At 44.6% G+C, this 19,484-nt stretch overlaps 1 pseudogene; it reads right to left on the reverse strand.

Annotated features, from left to right (window-relative positions):
• Nucleotides 1-9,822: 9,822 nt before the first annotated feature.
• LOC134936127 (5S ribosomal RNA) lies at nucleotides 9,823-9,941 on the reverse strand (annotated as a pseudogene).
• Between the last annotated feature and the right edge of the window lie 9,543 nt (nucleotides 9,942-19,484).

The raw sequence follows: 19,484 nt of genomic DNA on the forward strand, positions 1-19,484 counted from the left end.
AAATAATATTTAGTACTTTTTTTTATATTATTATTATTTATTATAAAAAGGGGGGGGGGGTACACAATAAAATTCTCTAAATATCATTTCTTATCGATGTAGCATCATGATCCCTATATATGTTTCAAGAATAGACGTCCTCAACAGAAACATGTTTGAAGGTGAGCATATATAATACCTATCTACTGCATATATATGCACAAATAACCCCCCTAGATAACAGAATTCAGTTCTATAGCTTCATTTAGGCCCTCTGGATGTAAAGAATTAAACTTGAGCATCCAGAAGACCTCCCTGCGGCATAGCTGATTGAACCTATCTCCCCCCTTTCGGTTGGGGCGATATGTTCAAGACAGTTGATGGACAGACAAGCGGGATTGCTTCCGTGTTTGTCTAAGTAATGTCGTGATACACTGTGTCCCCAATTTCCGTATTATGTTTCGTCGATGCTCCATGAATCGTGTGTGGATTGCTCGTGTTCTGCCCACATGATTCAGGCCACACCCACATGTCAACACGTATATCACGAACCTAGAGTCACAATTCATGAACGATTTGAGGAAATATTCCTCTTTTGAGCCTGGAATAGGGATGTAAACGGTTTTATGTTCCATGTGCATCTATTTTTTTCCACATCTGTGGAAGCCTACGGGTTTCGTGGTTAGCCAATTTGAGCCATCCTTCTGTCCCTCTATTAGAGCGTATTTAAAGTGACTTGGTGCCAAGATTGTCTTTAGGGCCCTATTTTTTTCTTTATATAATATGTGGTTTATCGGGTAAGAGACTTCCCAAAATATTATCTTGTTTCAAAAGCCTATAGTTTCTACATATAATAGTTTTAATATCATTGGTGCATCTGTTGTACTTGCAAATAAACGCCATCTCTCTGTCTTTTTTGTTTTGTTGAATATCATTACTAGAAGATGGGAGAAGTAAATCCTGTCTGTCCATGTTTAGAACTTCATTTAGTGCCCTATCTAATATATTTTGTGGGTATTCTCTATTTTTAAGGGAATCTATTAGTTCATTGGCCTGCATCTTAAAAGTATCTACATTCGAACAATTGCGCCTAAGTCGCATAAGTTGTCCCTTAGGTATGTTGTTCTTCCATGGTGCATAATGAGCACTTCTATAATGTAGATACGAGTTGGTGTTAACTGGTTTAACAAAATTGGACGTAATGATTCTATTGTCTCTAGTCTCGAGTGTCACATCCAGGAAGTCTACCCGGTTCCTATCGTAGGTGAAGGTGAAATTGTGCTGGTTGGATTGGAGATGAGAAACAAAAGAAGTAGCAGAAGAAAGATCCCCATCCCAAATAATAAATAGATCATCTATGTACCTACCATAGAAGACCAGGTACGCCTCCCAGTCCCCGCCCCACACATGGGTGTCATCAAAGTCACCCATGTAGAGATTGGCGTAACTGGGGGTGAACCTGGTCCCCATGGCGGTACCGGTGAGTTGTAAATAATATTTGTGATTGAACACAGGTTTCCATAGCTATTACCAAACAGTTATGGTGGGGAGGGTCGAGGGTGTGAGTAACATCCCTATTTGGTCTTTCTTTAATTATTTCCGGCTCCTGACGTTTGCCGATGATGATAACACATGGACGGCGCAGTCAGGTGATACACGGACCGCGCGGTCATGTGACCGGGGCAACCACGTCCGTTGTGACGTAAACACGTACCTGGTCACGTGTCAAACACCCGGACCAATGCGCACTTCGTCACATGTTAACACATGAACCAATGGGATGGACTCACTCTTTAAAGACCTACTAAGAACACCAATGTACCCCAGGAGAAGGGGATTAAAAGGACACCCGGTCATGTGATTAAAACCACATGACCGGGAGCCTTTCATCCGACCAATGGGACTGCCGAATTAGCCGATCATGTGATGTGACACATCACATGATCGATAGACTGTATTTATATTGCCAAAAAGTTGTTTTCTAATAAATAAGGATTAAATGCTCGTTTTTAATGGATGCTTATTATATGAATAGATATGACTATTATGATTTTACTATAAGATTTTTATATTATTTTTAGGGATGGTTTGCTTTGAGTGATTTCTTGACTAAACAGGTGATGTCTATTGATTCATTAAGAAGGGTATAAATAGAATACCCAGTACTCATAGGATTTATGCTCCTGATGAAGCTGGATTGTACTCATACCAGTGAAACGCGTTGAGCTTTTTCCACATCTATCTGGACTCCACTTTCCAAACAGACCTACAGGACCACCACCATCCCTTGGCAAAAATTGGACTCTTTCTCCCATCACTGGATAAAGTATACTCAACCGGTTTGGCCCACACCTGCAGCTTTAAATGGACTTGTCCTAATGCTGATGCCTATCTGTGGATCTGGTAATTATCTGCAAAATACAGTACATTTACTTTGGGAGATTGTCCTAGCCTTAAGGATTGGACTTTGGTCATATAGGAAAGTGGCATATTGCACAATCAAGTTTGTCCAGATAAGACGAATGAATTTTACCAATTAGTGGTAATAGGGATATATTCCTTTTTTAATTGTTTTTATATGAATTGTTAATAAATTGTTTATAATTCTACATACTAAGCAAACCATCTCTTATTAATTTATCAGTCAGCGCCGGTATATTCATTTTTCTACTTTAGTTTATATTGAGGATTTGACCTTCCTCATACCGGCTGCTGTTGGTTGCGCATTTACACATTTCTTTCTATGGAAGAAATTCCCGCAGCCATGGAACCCAGGTCTTTCATGGATTCTACCATAAAACCTGCAGAATCATGTATGTTGCGTAAATATAATGCAACGTCATCCCTATCCATCGTATCCAAATCCTCAAGCAAGGTAGCCGACCACTTCACTATTGCTTTTGCACTAGCAATAGTGGGACATAATATGGCCCCAGAAGCAGTGTACATTGATTTAGGCATGTTATCAATCTTTCTATCTGCCGACTCCTTTAAGGCGGTAGATACCGGAACAGGCAAAACCACCTTCTATGAGAGTCTGGACACATGCGTCAACAATCGGAGGGCTTTCCCACTTTTTCCTATCCTCCTCAGGGAAAGGAAAAGCCACCTGAACCCTTTTAGGGATCTGGAACCTCTTCTCAGGATTTTCCCATGCTTTTTCAAATATAGCATTCAATTCCTTTGACGCAGGGAAGGTTAGCGAGGCTTTTTTTATTTTCAGTGAAAAAAGCCTCCTCAACCTGCTCAGGTGTGGTATCATTAACAATTAACACATCCCTGATAGCCTCTATCAATAACTGCACCCCCCTTGCAAGAGATGCGGACCCCCGCAACACATCCCTATCACCGTCTGTAGTGTCAGAATCGCTATCCGTGTAGTCTTGTGACATGCACAAGCGCATGTTTGTGGTGGTATATAGCGGGGTGTCCTGAGGTACCAGACACAGGCCATACTGCCATAGAGCTCTGTAATACCTGGGTTGCAGATTTATTACTAGCAACCCTGTCAGAAATCTGAGAAATCCAAGTTTTGATAGAGGAAAACCACTCTGGTACCCTTGCTGGAATCTGTGCTTTACCAGTGCTAACCTGATTATATGGAATGGGATCATCCTGGGAGGATTAATCCTCTGCAGCATATGACACAGTGTCCCTGGACATAGCTAAAGGAGACCACCAAACACTCCACACACACACAGGTGGGGGCAAACAGAGTTTCCCCCCCAAGAAAGGCAAGAGAGACACAGAGATCGGAGCCAACCCACAATACAGCGCTTTTAGTAAAAGGCAACCCCTTACCAGCGCAGACTGTATCCCTTAATAGGAGACGTTTTACAGCCTCCCCTTCCTTCTACAACCCCCTGGTACCGTGTACAGACAGATGGAGCTGCTGTGGAGGGACCTGATCTTCCATCCAGCACTGTGCAGGCAGGAAAATGGCGCTGGAACGCTGCTGGGTCCGCTCAGAGAAGCTTCGCCCCCTTAATGGCACTGTCTTCCCGCTCTTCAAATTTTATACTGGCCTGAGGAAACTTTCTGGCTGAGATCCGCGGACCCCGACAGACTTGCTGACCAGTGTGGGAGTAAGCGCTGGCCCAGGGCGCCCCTCACAGCGCCTCCGGACCTTCCCAGGAGCGCAGTTAGTACTGCGCTCCCTCCCCGTTGCTGCCATCTTCACACCGGCCCCCCGCTTGCTAGGGGGGTCGATGACTAACTCACTTCTTCAGCGTCTGTAAGGGGTTGGCAGCATGGTACTGGGGCGAGTGGTCCCCTGTGGCGGAGACCGATCCGACCCCGCTGGAGCTCAGTGTCCAGTCAGCGTAGTCAGTGGCTCAGACCCCGCAGGGCGGACACTGCTCCCCCTCCTTAGTCCCTCGCTGCAGGCAGGCTGTTGCCAACAGCCTCCTGTAAAAAAACAAACTCTAAAAATAACTTTTACTAGATAAGCTCAGGAGAGCTCCCCCAGCTGTAACCGGCTCCTCTGGGCACATTTTCTAAACTGAGTCTGGTAGGAGGGGCATAGAGGGAGGAGCCAGCCCACACTCTCAAACTCTTAAAGTGCCAATGTCTCCTGGTGGACCCGTCTATACCCCATGGTACTAATGTGGACCCCAGCATCCTCTAGGACGTAAGAGAAAGAATAATAATTAGGAAAGTAGTGTGTACCCTCCCCCCCCCCCATCGTTGTCAGCTCAAAATGTATTTGAATTATGTATATACTAGCGTGCAAAAGTCTTTGGCCAAGGCTTATATGCTTACTTATATTGCTCTATCTTAATGAATATCAATTTTAATTGATCACTAAAATCATTATCATGATTAGAAACAAGACTTTAGGACTTTACTTCAAATGTACTAAATTTACCATATTATTTGAAAACACAAGCGTATTTAATTGTAGTGAAATAATGAAAATATTTATTCATAATGTTTCACATGATATTATAACTAAACATTATCAAAATTATTTAGAATTTTATAGTACATTTTCAGATTAAATCTGGCTTTCATCAATGTGTCCATTCGAGACACCAAATTTTCTAAAGTTTAGTAAGTTATGCTTTTCCAGGCCTCGTTCAGACATTGCCATAAGTTTTTAGTATTTGTTAAAGCCATTACACAAAATTTTCTGTCTTAGTCATACCAGTGTTTCTCAATGGGATTGAGTTAAGGTGACCGAGGAGGCCAGCCATAATTTGTAGAACTTTTTGCTTTTCTTTACTTTTCAAAAATCGGTACACAGTTTAGATGTGTGTTTAGGGTTATTTTCTTGTTATACGATGAACCCCTTTTCCAATATTTCGATTTCCAATTGGTACAGTGTGATGTACTAAAATACTGTGGTATCGTTTCTTATCCATAGTTGATGTTGGTTGAACTAAATCTTCAACATTTCCTCCACCAAAACCACCCCAAATCATGACACGATCACCACTCATTACGATAATGTATTTATCTTCCCTTTTTGTTTTACACCTGGCTCGCCCAGAACGTTTCTTAGTCACGTTTTTGTTTCTTTGTGTTGAGGTAATGTATATGTTACACTAGCTAGATGGTGAAATTTTTATTTTTTTTGCAATTTGTCGTTGAGTATTGCCTTCTTCAGAAAGAGTTTGAATATTGCAATGGTTATTATTGATTTTAACACTGTAAAAAAAGGACATTAAAATAAACAATAAAATATTTAATTATTGAAAATTAATTTTATATAAAAAATATTATTGAATAAAATTGATTAACATACATATCAGATTTATTAATGACCAGCTCAAAATTACGAACTTTAGCATATCAATAAACTTCTGGGACTTCAATGAAATTTGGTCTTTTACTAACAATTATTTTCCATGGCCAAAGACTTTGGCACACTAGTGTAGAAATATCAGTGGATTTTTCTGAAAGGACGTTTCTACTGGAAAACTGTAAACTTCCACAAATTACATACTGCAAAGAATATTTAACTTAATACAAGATCAACATGATCAGTTCATTAATTTAAATGGGGTTTATACATGTACACATAAAATGGAAATGCGGTCCATGTATGGCACAGATCTAAAAACCGGTGGCAAGGAATGAATGGTTTGGTTAGGGAGACGTCAATATTGCTTGTTGCTCTAGATGCTAACATTTCTAGATACAGCTCAAATGGCACATTATACCTCCAGAAATAGTTGCATATTACATGTTACTGTATACTTGTTAACTCTGTACTCTTCCTAGGATGCTTTATTGTATCATTGCATCCACACCTACCAGTCAGTCATTACTTAAATAACACAACCATCACACATAAAGACAGGGACTCTACCTTGCCAGACTCTAGGGTCCATTAATATCAAACTCATTAGAAATAGGGTTTTCCACTTTACCATAAATGTCCACAAACAAAGTTCAGACAGCTAGGACACCATCCCAGCTCCAGATGGTGGCAGATAGGGGAACCCTGGTCATGGATAATCCAATGGAGGCTGTTGCATGACTAGACTGGAAGAGTCCCAATGGATTATGGAGCACTTTAATTGCATTTTTGTATTATTCACCAACTTAATTGCTAGGTGGTATGAGTGCTTATTTTGTAAGAAGATGTTTGTGTCACGCATGTATGCATTTGTTTTGCTTCCCTTTTTGAATGGTTATCCTGGGACAGAAACTGCAGACAGACTTAATTCTCTCATAAAACTCCCTTGCACGGTACATGCAATGAGAAGAGGCTGGCACTGTGCCAGTTTCCTGCAGATGTGCATATCACAAGGACAAGGCACCTGTAACCTTTTCCTGGTGCTTTCTCTTTTTTGCAGCAGTATATCTCTTGGAAATTAGTGCTGCAGGGTGAGCACCCCTTATCACAAGGCCCATGTGCACCATGCACCAATTATAGATGAGGCTCTTGGTAGTTAATTATAACCAATATATTACAGACAAAATATTAGTATTACTGGCAAGGACCAGTTCTTATTACTTGTCTACTTGCTATTCTATGTTGCTTACTGTACCTTTGCTTGTCATCTTGATGTGGTAATTATGTGACTTAATGTTGCCTTTTTTTTTTTTTACCATATAATTCCCCCCCCCCCCCCCATGAATAATTATTTTTCATAAAGTTTGTTCCATTAACCACAGAAAAGGGGGAGGGTACAGAAGAGGGGGAAAAAAGGGGGCTGGAGAGAATAGAGACAGGATCCACGACATCAAATCCAATAATACACAGATATAAGATAAAAAGAACATATACCATGTATACAGCAGATAACAAGGTAGTTACTGCATACATGTCACTGAGGGGCAACTCCCCGTGTGAGATTACTCTATTTCAAGAAGCAATCATGCACCATCCCCATCTGTAGTGAACGCATGCCAGCTAAACCATTTGGTCAGGGGGGCAGGCATTTTATGAAGGAGTAGGGTACTCCCAAGGTCTCCATTTGAAAAGCATCATGTATTTTGCGAATGATTTTATGGAGGGCTGGGGAGAACGACATTTTCAACACTGTGCAATGACCACCCTAGTAGCGATTAAAATAAGTACTAATACAGACCGATCCTAAATAGAAAAATATGTAGGGTATATATGGAGTAAAGCTAGTGAGCGTGACTCCTGAAAGTTAATGTGAAGAACTTTACAGGAAGTCAAACACTTCATTCAATAACATGAGAATCCTAGGACAAGCCCGTTTTCTCGTGCAGGGTCTACAGGTTATCCACAGGATAAACATTGGGATATGAGGCAGTGGACAGCGCATTGGCACCAACGATCAAAGCTTTCGGCCTCCCAGAATGCAATGGGCCAGTCCCCTATATCCCCACCTCCTGGCTCAGGCAATTCAGTTTTTTGTTTGGTGCGGCAGGAGCCGGACCATGGTCAATGGGCTGCTGGTTTTAAGTAGCCATAACGGTTCCGCTTTGCAGGGGAAACGCGAGACACAGCCGCACTGTTTCGGGATGAAGACTACCGAACAATCGCTGACGCAGCTGCCACATCGGGTGCACCAGCGCTAGGCCTCAGGGGTAGTATGAGGCCACGATCCCTAGGGTTGATGTCAGCAGTGGGGAATAAGACGCTCCCTTGGTCGCCACTCCTTTCGGTTCTTGAACAGTTTCCTCCGAGTTTCCTGCCATGAACTGAATTCCCGCTTCCGTCTCAGACACTGTATCTAAAAGGACCCAGTCGCACCATAGGCGGCTGTATGACTGGTGCGTCAGTGTTCACGGGGCAGTTGTGTACACTAATAGCGTCTGGATCCACTCAGCGTTCATTAACGTATTGATCGATGCTGGAAACGGGGTGAAGTCTCCCCGTATCCCACTCTCCTGAGCCGGGTGATACAGCACTAAGTCTCTATCTACCTTTGAGTACGAATAGTTGGATAGGTGCCTGATGCATAGGAGTCTGTAAACTATTGCTGCTGTTTCTTTCGCTGTGCCACTGAATACGTTTAAACTCCAATATATAGGTAATGCAGTAATATGTTTTTCTTACATACTTGAAATGTATCTGTAGTTGATTATGTCCTCATATTGCTTATTATACTAATGTATAACCTGTGACTGATTGCTAGTGTGATTGCTGACTTTACTATAATTAAGTCAGTTTCCGTGTATTCCTATCCTCAGTGCTGGTGTAAAGCAGGGAGGGATCAGATTGTATGCAACTTTAACAAATTTGAAAGTGATTGCAGTCACAAAATGTGTACTTAACACTGTACAGGTCTGAGATTTCTCTATCACGTCTAAGAGAGGCAAGGGTGAGGAGGATACACTCTCCACAGCAGCACTTACACTCATTTCATGTTTGTCTTGCAAAGCTGGGTTATCCTCTCAGGATCTGGTTCAAAATGGATTATGTGCAAATTGTTTTAGCTTTCACCAAGGCCTCTTGAATAATCTGAGGCAGGCACAGGTTCAAGTTGAACCCCTATGGGCTACTTTTGCAAAGACATTATCCAGTATAGCTGAGCAGATAATGCCAGCTCCTATACGAGGGATAAGTTACCCTATTAACCCTTACACGCAACATTCCACCTGGGGTTTATCACATCCAGTACAGGAATTAGCAGCTTTTCAACACAAACAGGCTGAAAGGCTGGTGGAAAGTAAACACTCCTCGGAGGATAAGGACTCCTCGCACTCCGGGTCTGCATACAGAGACGAGTATGAAGGTCTCAGCTCAGTGGACATACCTGAGCTAATTAGTGCTATGAAAGCCATTCTATCCTTAGAGGAGGCAGCAGAGCCTTAGTTAAAATCTAAGGCACCTGTGTTTAAAAGTCCAAAAACAGTTAGGACTGAGTTTTCTGGGTCAGAACAGATGCAAGAGGCTTGGGTTACAACCACTGACAAGGGGAGAGAGAGAAAGCTCTTGTGTGGGCGCACTCTTATGAAAAGAAGAAAAATTCTTCAATTGTGAATCAAAAGGTTAAAACATATGTTTATTATTCAAAATTAAAACAGTTACCCCTCTGCGATCCAAAGAAAAATGTGAAAATAAGGAGAGTGTGAGAAAATATTAAAAATGTTCTGGTCTGTTAATCACAAGAGAAGGATTAGAAAGGCTGCAGACACCTGCTAGTCTGACACCCGTTTCTCCTGACCAGTACAGATATTCTGTATTAATGAGACCAAACAGGGAGGTCAGTATTGTGTCTTAAAGGACCACTTAAATTGGGTCAATACTGTACACTTTGCTATTCACCCGTTAATATATATAGCACATATTAGAAATGTATACATTGTCGTGACCTGACGCTTATGAAAATAAGGAAAAAGATAGAAAGAAGAAAGAACAAATAGTGGTGATACTGCTGTTGGTGTCCACCCTTCAAAGGAAGGGGAATAGTCCCTACTCTACAACACCGGGTATTCCCAGGGAGTCTCCTCTCAAGGTACTGACCCAGCCCGACGCTGTTTGGCTTCCAAGATCGGACGAGATCAGGCATTTGCAGCGTGGTATGATAGTAGAGAGGCTATCTACCAATGAGAGTGCACCTATATAAGAATGGTAGGATTGGGAGATTTTAGGAAGGTAAAGCCATGTAATATGTGGATCTGCTTTCCACGTTAGGCAAGGTGAAACAATTGCCACTCAGTGGCGTAGTACACCCTGGATCGTGGATGAGAGTCCACAGAAAAAATAAGAATTTACTCACTGGTAATTCTATTTCTCGTAGTCCGTAGTGGATGCTGGGAACTCCGTATGGACCATGGGGAATAGCGGGCTCCGAAGGAGGCTGGGCACTCTAGAAAGATTTATGACTACCTGGTGTGCACTGGCTCCTCTCACTATGACCCTCCTCCAAGCCTCAGTTAGGACACCGTGCCCGGACGAGCAGACATAATAAGGAAGGATTTTGAATCCCGGGTAAGACTCTTACCAGCCACACCAATCACACCGTACAACTCGTGATACTATATCCAGTTTGACAGTATGAAAACAACTGAGCCTCTCAACAGATGGCTCAACAATAACCCTTTAGTTAACAATAACTATTTACAAGTATTGCAGACAATCTGCACTTGGGATGGGCGCCCAGCATCCACTACGGACTACGACAAATAGAATTACCGGTGAGTAAATTCTTATTTTCTCTGACGTCCTAGTGGATGCTGGGAACTCCGTAAGGACCATGGGGATTATACCAAAGCTCCCAAACGGGCGGGAGAGTGCGGATGACTCTGCAGCACCGAATGAGAGAACTCCAGGTCCTCCTCAGCCAGGGTATCAAATTTGTAGAATTTTGCAAACGTGTTTGCCCCTGACCAAGTAGCTGCTCGGCAAAGTTGTAAAGCCGAGAACCCTCGGGCAGCCGCCCAAGATGAGCCCACCTTCCTTGTGGAATGGGCATTCACAGATTTTGGCTGTGGCAGGCCTGCCACAGAATGTGCAAGCTGAATTGTACTACAAATCCAGCGAGCAATAGACTGCTTAGAAGCAGGAGCACCCAGCTTGTTGGGTGCATACAGGATAAACAGCGAGTCAGATTTTCTGACTCCAGCCGTCCTGGAAACATATTTTCAGGGCCCTGACAACGTCTAGCAACTTGGAGTCCTCCAAATCCTTAGTAGCCGCAGGTACCACAATAGGCTGGTTCAGGTGAAACGCTGACACCACCTTAGGGAGAAATTGGGGACGAGTCCTCAATTCCGCCCTATCCATATGGAAAATCAGATAAGGGCTTTTACATGACAAAGCCGCCAATTCTGACACTCGCCTGGCTGAAGCCAAGGCCAATAACATGACCACTTTCCACGTGAGATATTTCAGATCCACGGTTTTTAGTGGCTCAAACCAATGTGATTTTAAGAAGCTCAACATCACGTTGAGATCCCAAGGTGCCACAGGAGCTAGTTCTTTTTGAAAGAAAATCGACAGAGCCGAGATCTGTACTTTAATGGAGCCTAGTTTTAGGCCCATATTCACTCCTGCTTGCAGGAAATGCAGAAATCGACCTAGTTGAAATTCCTCTGTTGGGGCCTTTTTGACCTCGCACCATGCAACATATTTCCGCCATATGCGGTGATAATGCTTTGCCGTAACATCTTTCCTGGCCTTAATAAGCGTAGGAATGACTTCCTCCGGAATACCCTTTTCTTTTAGGATCCGGTGTTCAACCGCCATGCCGTCAAACGCAGCCGCGGTAAGTCTTGGAACAGACAGGGCCCCTGCTGTAGCAGGTCCTGTCTGAGCGGTAGAGGCCACGGGTCCTCTGAGAGCATCTCTTGAAGTTCCGGGTACCACGCTCGTCTTGGCCAATCCGGAACCACGAGAATGGTGTTTACTCCTCTCTTTCTTATTATTCTCAATACCTTTTGTATGAGAGGCAGAGGAGGGAACACATAAACCGACTGGTACACCCACGGTGTCACTAGAGCATCCACAGCTACCGCCTAAGGGTCCCTTGACCTGGCGCAATATCTTTTTAACTTTTTGTTGAGGCGGGACGCCATTATGTCCACCTGTGGTTTTTCCCAACGGTTTACCAGCATCTGAAAGACTTCTGGATGAAGTCCCCACTCTCCCGGGTGGAGGTCGTGTCTGCTGAGGAAGTCTGCTTCCCAGTTGTCCACTCCCGGAATGAACACTGCTGACAGTGCTAGTACATGATTCTCCGCCCATCGGAGAATTTTTGTGGCTTCTGCCATCGCCATCCTGCTTCTTGTGCCGCCCTGTCGATTTACATGGGCGACTGCCGTGATGTTGTCTGACTGGATCAGTACCGGCTGGTGTAGAAGCAGGGATTTTGCTTGACTTAGGGCATTGTAGATGGCCCTTAGTTCCAGAATATTTATGTGAAGGGAAGTCTCCTGACTCGACCATAGTCCTTGGAAGTTTCTTCCCTGTGTGACTGCCCCCCAGCCTCGAAGGCTGGCATCCGTGGTCACCAGGACCCAGTCCTGTATGCCGAATCTGCGGCCCTCTAGAAGATGGGCACTCAGTCACCACAGTAGAGACACCCTTGTTCTTGGAGACAGGGTTATCAAGCGATGCATGTGAAGATGCGATCCGGACCACTGGTCCAACAGGTCCCACTGAAAGATTCTGGCATGGAACCTGCCGAAAGGAATTGCTTCGTAAGAAGCCACCATCTTTCCCAGGACCCGCGTGCAGCGATGCACTGATACCTGTTTTGGTTTCAGGAGGTCTCTGACTAGAGATGACAACTCCCTGGCTTTCTCCTCCGGGAGAAACACTTTCTTCTGGACTGTATCCAGAATCATACCCAGGAACAGTAGCCGTGTCGTCGGAACCAGCTGTGACTTTGGGATATTCAGAATCCAGCCGTGCTGGTGCAGCACCTCCTGAGATAGTGCTACTCCCACCAACAACTGTTCCTTGGACCTCGCTTTTATTAGGAGATCGTCCAAGTATGGGATAATTAAAACTCCCTTTCTTCGAAGGAGTATCATCATTTCCGCCATAACCTTGGTAAATACCCTCGGTGCCGTGGACAGTCCAAACGGCAGCGTCTGGAATTGGTAATGGCAATCCTGTACCACAAATCTGAGGTACTCCTGGTGAGGATGGTAAATGGGGACATGTAGGTAAGCATCCTTGATGTCCAGGGATACCATGTAATCCCCCTCGTCCAGGCTTGCAATAACCGCCCTGAGCGATTCCATCTTGAACTTGAATTTCTTTATGTACGTGTTCAAGGGTTTCAAATTTAGAATGGGTCTCACCGAACCGTCCGGTTTCGGTACCACAAATAGTGTGGAATAATAACCCCGGCCTTGTTGAAGCAGGGGTACCTTGATTATCACCTGCTGGGAATACAGCTTGTGAATTGCCGCTAGCACCGCCTCCCTGTCTGAGGGAGCAATCGGCAAGGCAGATTTTAGGAACCGGTGGGGTGGGGACGCCTCGAATTCCAGCTTGTACCCCTGAGATACTATTTGCAGGATCCAGGGATCCACCTGTGAGCGAACCCACTGATCGCTGAAATTTTTGAGGCAACCCCCCACCGTACCAGGCTCCGCCTGTGGAGCCCCACCGTCATGCGGCGGACTTGGACGAAGAAGCGGGGGAGGACTTTTGCTCCTGGGAACCTGCTGTTTGTTGCAGCCTTTTTCCCCTACCTCTGCCTCTGGACAGAAAGGACCCGCCTTTTCCACGCCTGTTTTTCTGGGTCCGAAAGGACTGAACCTGATAAAACGGCGCCTTCTTAGGCTGTGAGGGGACATGGGGTAAAAACGCTGACTTCCCAGACGTTGCTGTGGAAACTAGGTCCGAGAGACCATCCCCAAATAATTCCTCACCCTTATATGGTAACACTTCCATGTGCTTTTTTGAATCTGCATCTCCTGTCCACTGGCGAGTCCATAAGCCTCTCCTAGCAGAAATGGACAATGCACTTACTTTAGATGCCAGTCGGCAGATTTCCCTCTGTGCATCTCTCATATATAAGACTAAGTCTTTTATATGGTCTATGGTTAACAGGATCGTGTCTCTGTCTAATGTGTCAATATTTTCTGACAGTTTATCTGACCACGCAGCGGCAGCACTGCACATCCAAGCTGACGCAATAGCTGGCCTAAGTATAATGCCTGTGTGTGTATATACAGACTTCAGGATCGCCTCCTGCTTTCTATCAGCAGGTTCCTTGAGGGCGGCCGTATCCGGAGACGGTAGTGCCACCTTTTCAGACAAACGTGTGAGTGCTTTATCCACCCTAGGAGGTGTTTCCCAACGTGACCTATCCTCTGGCGGGAAAGGGAACGCCATTAGTACCTTCTTAGGAATTACCAATTTTTTATCAGGGAAAGCCCACGCTTCTTCACACACTTCATTTAATTCCTCTGACGGGGGAAAGACTACGGGTAGTTTTTTCTCCCCAAACATAATACCCTTTTTAGTGGTACCTGTATTTATATCAGAAATGTGTAACACCTCTTTCATTGCCTCAATCATGCAGTGAATGGCCTTAGTGGGCATCAGGTTAGACTCATCGTCGTCGACACTGGTGTCAGTATCGGTGTCGACATCTGGGTCTGCTTGAGGTAGCGGGCGTTTTAGAGCCCCTGACGACCCATGCGACGCCTGGGCAGGCACGAGCTGAGAAGTCGGCTGTCCCACATTTGGCATGTCGTCGATTTTCTTATATAAAGAGTCTATACGTGCACTCATTACTTTCCATAAGCCCATCCACTCAGGTGTCTGCCCCGCAGGGGGTGACATCCCTTCTAAGGGCATCTGCTCCGCCTCCACATCATTATCCTCATCAAACATGTCGACACAGCCGTACCGACACACCGCACACACACAAGGAATGCTCCGAATGAGGACAGGACCCACAAAAGCCCTTTGGGGGGACAGAGTGAGAGTATGCCAGCACACACCAGAGCGCTATATAATGCAGGGACTAACTGAGTTATGTCCCCTATAGCTGCTTTTTATATTTTATATATATATATATATTGCGCCTAAATTTAGTTCCCCCCCTCTCTGTTTTTACCCTGTTCTGAAGTGTAGACTGCAGGGGAGAGCCAGGGAGCTTCCTTCCAGCGGATCTGTGAAGGAGAAATGGCGCCAGTGTGTCTGAGGGAGATAGCTCCGCCCCTTTTCCGCGGCCTATTCTCCCGCTTTTTCCTGGATTCTGGCAGGGGTATTTACCACATATATAGCCTCTGGGGCTATATATTGTGGTATTTTGCCAGCCAAGGTGTTTTTTATTGCTGCTCAGGGCGCCCCCCCCAAGCGCCCTGCACCCTTAGTGACCGGAGTGTGAAGTGTGCATGAGGAGCAATGGCGCACAGCTGCAGTGCTGTGCGCTACCTTGGTGAAGACTGATGTCTTCTGCCGCCGTTTTTCCGGACCTCTTCTTGCTTCTGGCTCTGTAAGGGGGACGGCGGCGCGGCTCCGGGACCGAACACCAAGGACTGGGCCTGCGGTCGATCCCTCTGGAGCTAATGGTGTCCAGTAGCCTAAGAAGCCCAATCCGGCTGCAAGCTTCTTCTCCCCTTAGTCCCTCGCTGCAGTGAGCCTGTTGCCAGCAGGTCTCACTGAAAATAAAAAACCTAAACTATACTTTCTTTCTAAGGGCTCAGGAGAGCCCCTAGTGTGCATCCAACCTCGGCCGGGCACGAAATCTAACTGAGGCTTGGAGGAGGGTCATAGTGGGAGGAGCCAGTGCACACCAGGTAGTCATAAATCTTTCTAGAGTGCCCAGCCTCCTTCGGAGCCCGCTATTCCCCATGGTCCTTACGGAGTTCCCAGCATCCACTAGGACGTCAGAGAAATAGTAAGCAATGGAAAAGAGAAGGAAAAAATGTTCAAAAGGAATTTATGCTTGTTATGATTCGCTAATGGTTGGTATCCCAAGGGGAAAATAAAGAAACCAAATCACAAATATAGAGCGTCAGGTAGATTTGTGAACCAAAATATAAATCAGATATACATTCATTTTGTGCATAAACACCTATGAGTACTGTAGCAGAGAATCATTACTTTGGCAAAAAGATGAATCAAACCTATAGAGTGTAACACACTGCGTAAACAATTATAATCAAGCAGTGTGCAAAGAACAGGTCTGACCTGCAATCAGTAGGATTGGTAAGCTGTAATAAGCACAGAAAATCCCAGCTGCCCAGTATACAGTGATCATTGTTTGTGCCCAATACGATAAGCACATATGACAGTGGTAATTCAAACCTTTGTTGAAAATAGGGAAAAAGATACTCATAGTGTCAAATTCAGGAGACAGGTGGTAACAACAGATCCTCCATGGAAAGGTCCCATTGTAAAGTCCGTGGAAAACGTGTTTCGCCCGTTGGGCTTGTTCACTTCCGGGATCTCACAGCTGATACTGCATATGGGGTTTAAAAACCCTGCTAACGCGGGTAGCAGCCAATAGGCTGTTTGTGTCTAATTAGGCATAGGGGCGGGAGTTTAGAGGCTCCCATCAAGGAGCATGAGGCCAATGAGGACGTGTGTGCGGCGCATCCCAGCCAATCAAAGCGTGGGTGCACCTGATTTGTATGAACAGACTATAGTGGATCGTAAGCGGACTAAATTCATCCCAGACAAACGGGATTTCGCGAGAGGGGATATTTTCAGGTGGAATCCCACACCTCTCAGTAGAAACCGAAAACCGAGGGAAGATTCTACCTTCTCAGAATTTGAATCTTCCACCAGTGGTGACTCAGCTAGTGAAACATTTGAGAATCAGGAGGAAATCGATAATTTTCATCCACGTTTTTTAGGCTCAGGTCATTGACCAAGAGGCCGCATCAGAACACGAGGAAAACCAGGAGAGGGGGAAAGGAGAAACAACGGACGAAATTCAGACTGGGATATACCAAGGACCGCACGATACCCGGCCCGTCAGAGAAAAACAGTGAGATAGATTCCAACAATTCAAGCTCATTGCAAGTTATTAATCTATCCACCAGATCCCTCTCCCCTGATCACATGGCAGTACTCACTAAGAGATTCTCCTGGGAAAAAGATTTGAGATTGTTCAGGAGGAAGATTCTCCTAAAAAAAAAAATTTCTAAACAGCAAGGGAGACAATTAGAGAATACCATTGATCCCGATCTTACCACTGATGATCTCAACGCTATTCAAGAGTTGGAAGAACTACAGGCAGAATCCAGTATGGATGCACCAGCCACACACAGGCCCCAGTGTAGACCTAAATCCACATTCTTTCCTCCCGACAATAACAACACGGAGATCAGGGTGTTTTTGAACAGAGTTTCCAAAGAATTTGATGATATTTATGCCCAAACTAGACAGGGCCTTCATCGCTTTCCCATGAACCTCAAATTCCAAGAGCGCAAAGCTCTACAAGAACTGGAAACCTGGCATGATGGAATCTTCAAACCATCCGACAAAGGCGGTAATATCGTACTTTGGCCACGAGAAATGTACATTCCTGAGGCTCAACGACAACTCCACAACACCTTTTGCTATAAGAAACTTCTCAATAATCCAACCACCAGATTTTTGAATGCCTACAATTCCTTAATACAACATGCGGCAACACAGGGCATTATTACCAAACCTGAGCAAAAATATTTGACAACTCAGAATCCGAAAACACCCACTTTCTACTTACTTCCCAAGGTACACAAGGATGCCTCCACACCACCTGGAAGACCAATCATGTCCGGTAACGGTGGATTATTGGAACAACCAAGTCTGTTCCTGGACCTCCATCTCCGGGAATTTGTCCTCTCTCTATCCTCCTTCTTGCAGGATACATCAGATTTACTACGCAAGATTCATAATATACACTGTGAAGAAAATCTATTGGTAACTCTAGATGTAGAAGCACTCTACACGAGTATTAACCATTGCCAAGGAATCACAGCTGTTAAATATTATCTGGATCAAGGAGGGGTCAGTGCCTTCTCGGACTTTCTTCTGATGTTACTTGACTTTGTCCTTTCTAAGAACTATTTTGTGTTTCAGGACCATTTTTTTCTGCAAATAAGGGGAACAGCAATGGGCGCGGCCTGCGCCCCCACTTATGCCAACCTGTTTTTGGGATGGTGGGAGCATCTCTATGTTTTCAGCTCAGTGAATGAGAGATATACCACTCATGTGGAATTGTGCTTGAGATATATCGATGATGTATTCATTATCTGGAACGGAGAAAGGGACCTCTTAATGGAATTCATTGGACTACTTTACACTAACGATTTGAACATCAGGCTGACCCACAACATTAGCGCAGAGAGGGTTCCGTTTCTTGACCTGAATATCTACAGATCTCGCACGGGCTATTTGGAAACAGAACTATATCGGAAGGAGACTGCAACCAACAGTCTCCTTTTCCAAACTAGTTCACACTTCCCACCGACCATTGAGAATATACCTAAAGGAGAATATTTCAGGCTAAGGCGTAACTGCTCCGAGGATCACATTTACCAAACCAAGAGCTGAGAACTCACCAATCGCCTCTATGCCAGGGGATATAGTAAACGGTCACTCAAACGAGCCTATCAAGCCACTACATCTGTCAAGAGGGATCATCTAATTTTTAGGACTGACAAGGTAACATCAGAAAATGAAGATACCATCAGATTTATAGGAACATTTTGCCCTGAGTGGAGAATACTCAAAGATGCTATAACCAAACATCTTCCTATACTTCGGATGGATCCAGATCTATCTCCCTTTGTGGGCCCCACGGTACAGATGAGCTGGCGTAGATCTAGAAACATCAAAGATCAATTAGTTCGGAGCCATCTGCTGTCTTCAGCATGCAAGAAGCCAGTCACAACAGGCTCCTTCCCGTGTGGCCAATGTAAGTCGTGTACACACATACTGCAAACCAATACGGTTACAGACAAGTATGGTCAATTAACCAAGATACGGCATTTTTTCAACTGTAACACTCAAGCGGTAATTAACTGCATCACTTGCAGCTGTAATGTAAAATATGTCGGCATGACTACACGCAAACTGAAAGAGAGGGTCCTGGAACATTTGGGAAATATTCGGAATGCATCTAAAGATCTTGCACGCATGAAACAACTTACTACAGTCGCCAGACATTTCCATTTTCAGCACAAAGGATTCACTAAGGAATTGAAAGCCTTTGGCTTAGATCGCATTTACCTGGGCATACAAGGAGGGGACATGACTAAAGAACTGTACAAAAAAGAGAGCGAATGGATCTTTCGCCTCGGGAGTCTCAGACCTCTCGGACTGAATGAAAACATAAATTATGGTGTTTTTCTATAATATCGCTTAATCCTAACTCATTTGGTAATACCTTCTACACTATAACCCCTTTCTTTACTTCCCTTTTTTCCTCCCCCTATCATGCTTCCACGCACCTACCCTCTCACCTTTTGTCAGTCACTCCCCTTCCAATACTTCTCGTCACCACCTTGGTCCCACTATTGACCATTTCAGTTACCGGGTGTGAATCACCTTTACACACCATTCACACATTTTATCAGATCCACTTCATTCCCACCCTATTCGTGTCATTTTTCCCTTCCCGCCCCCACCCTGGTCCTGTCCCATGAATTTTCATTGCCTGGGCTTCACGCAA

The sequence above is a fragment of the Pseudophryne corroboree genome, chromosome 1 (genome assembly GCF_028390025.1).
Source record: "Pseudophryne corroboree isolate aPseCor3 chromosome 1, aPseCor3.hap2, whole genome shotgun sequence".
In the NCBI taxonomy this organism is placed as follows: Eukaryota; Metazoa; Chordata; class Amphibia; order Anura; family Myobatrachidae; genus Pseudophryne; species Pseudophryne corroboree.